Source organism: Saimiri boliviensis, chromosome 2, assembly GCF_048565385.1.
Source record: "Saimiri boliviensis isolate mSaiBol1 chromosome 2, mSaiBol1.pri, whole genome shotgun sequence".
NCBI classification, from domain to species: Eukaryota; Metazoa; Chordata; class Mammalia; order Primates; family Cebidae; genus Saimiri; species Saimiri boliviensis.
The window spans coordinates 167,392,537-167,394,844 of record NC_133450.1 but is presented as its reverse complement, the minus strand read 5'-3'; positions in this window follow the sequence as shown (position 1 = coordinate 167,394,844).

Sequence of the window (2,308 nt, the reverse complement as noted above, 5' to 3'; positions counted from 1 at the left end):
TTAGATTTGAAATGTACTAGGCATGGAGAAAGAGAATTTTCTAGCTGGGAGGAGCAGCCCGTTCCAAGGCCAGGATATGTGAACGAGAGAATGGTGCATGTAGGGGTTCAGGTAGCTCTGTTGGGCAGGACTGGGGAGTGTGGTGGCAGAGACTGGCAGAAAGATAGGAGGGACATGGAGGCTGGGAAGCCTTGACTGTTATGGGAAGGTATTTGAACATTTTCCTGTAGGCAGAAGGAACCCTGGAAAACTCTTAAACAGGGAGAAAATGTGATCATATATGCTACCTGAGTAACCTCACTCAGTTTTAGTAGAATTATCCACCAACAGGAGAACAAGACTGGACACAGGAATCCCAGCCAGGAGGGTGGCTATCAACATGGTGACACCTGGAATTGCTGGGGAGCTGCAGAAAGTACAGATACCTCTGTTCCACCCACAGAGACTCTGATGTAATGGTCTGAGATATAGCCTGGGCTTTGGAATTTTTAAAAGCTTCCCAGGGAATTCTCATATACAGCCAGGACTGAGAACCACTGATTTAAGAGAGACAGAAATGAAGGTACTGAAGTACTGTTAGGCTGGCTGGGCTTAGGCAGGACCATACTCCACTGCTTCCTTTAAGAAGAAGTCTCTTTTCTTCTAGAAGCAGTTGGGAGGTCCAGTCTGGAACTTGATGGCCAACTGCAAGTGGGGTCACAAGTGGCTGTGAGGGGGCCTGTGAGCCTATGAGTTTCATTAGCACAAAGCCTGAAACTTTCATTGCTGAGAACTAGCAGAATCTCAGGAATGAATTGGTCAGTGACTATTGGGGTTGGTGGAGTGGGGAGGGAAGCACATAATGTACTTAGGATACATGTTATTTCCGAATTAGCGTATGCATATATAACCACTTAAACATTTTGTCTAAATTTGGCTTTAATTTTCTTCCTCAAATTGATTGAGATTGGACAGAAAAACTTTAAATCAACTACACTGCAAATTTTATATTTAGCCTGCCCAAACTTTGGCTAATTTGTGAACAACCAAAACAACCACCAAAAAGCAGCGTTTGTTTTAAACTTCAAAAAGGATTGATTCCGTTTCTTTCTTTTGTTTTTCCATGCATTGTGTTTCGCTGAGATCACAGTGCCATACCACACACTCCACATTTCCCTCATTTCTGTTTAGCCCTTCTAACAGAAGGGCTTAGTTGCTCAGGCCGAGAACACTGAGAACATTCGGGCACGTCCAAATACCGTGGACTTAACCCCTCGGTGCACAGAAAGGCTCACCGGTGTCTTAGCCGTGGCTTTGCTGGGAGCTGCAGTGTTCCAACAGACCCTAGTGTCTTAGGGGTTAAACACCATGTTCCAACAGACGCTAGTGCGACTTAGGGGTTAAACACAGTTTGCAGTTTCCAAAAAGAAAAACATGATTTGTTGAAAGAGGCTCCTGAAGAAGAACATGTGAGTCTAAAAGAGTTTGCAACATCTGAGAAGGTGGGAGTGCATGCTCAGGGGCTCTCAAAAACTCGGATTAGGGCCTGGAATCAGGAGAAAGACTCTACTGGGGTTTCTATGACTCTTGTCAACATATAAGCGCCTTCCTGTTGAAATTCCTGACAGTACCTTTGACAGCATGTTATTATCTTACAATAAAATCTGTCCCCAACCCCCCAGTCCTGCTGCTTCCTCTAGTTTCTAAGAAGGTGTGGAACAGTTAACTGTAGGGGGATGGATAGTTAAAAAGCAGATTCTAGAAGTTCAGGGGCTAGGTTGAGATAAAACTCTCTAATTTTGTTTTCATTTTCACCGGAGTTGAAGTAACAACAGCAAGAGAACGCCTCCAGGTTTACGGTTGTATGGCTTATTGTGTATATATCCTATAAAACCGAAAACCATATGGAGAATTCTGCTTTCTTGGCTTTTTGTGTGTGTGTACCAGGAAGTAGTAAAATGTTTTGAGATGCTATTAAGTCCTTAAGTTACAAAATCAAGATTCCACCTTAAAAATTTTCCATAGTGTAGTTTGTTGCATAGCCTGGGGTGCTGACTGCCTGCCAAATATCTATCAGAGAGTGATTTATGATATATGATACGGCCCCCAGCCCAAGTGGAGACTGCGTAGTTGAAACATGAGAGAGGGGAGGCCTTGCTCTCTCGAAACCATGATGACTGGTTGCTGTTTGGCTTTTCTGAGAGAACATACAGTACAAAACGTGCCACATTTTACAGCACTAAAACTTATGTAAGAAACAAAACACAGTTCAGCTAGAAAGACTCAATTTCTCTTTGCCATTTGTTAACTGATGATTGTTTTCTCTTTG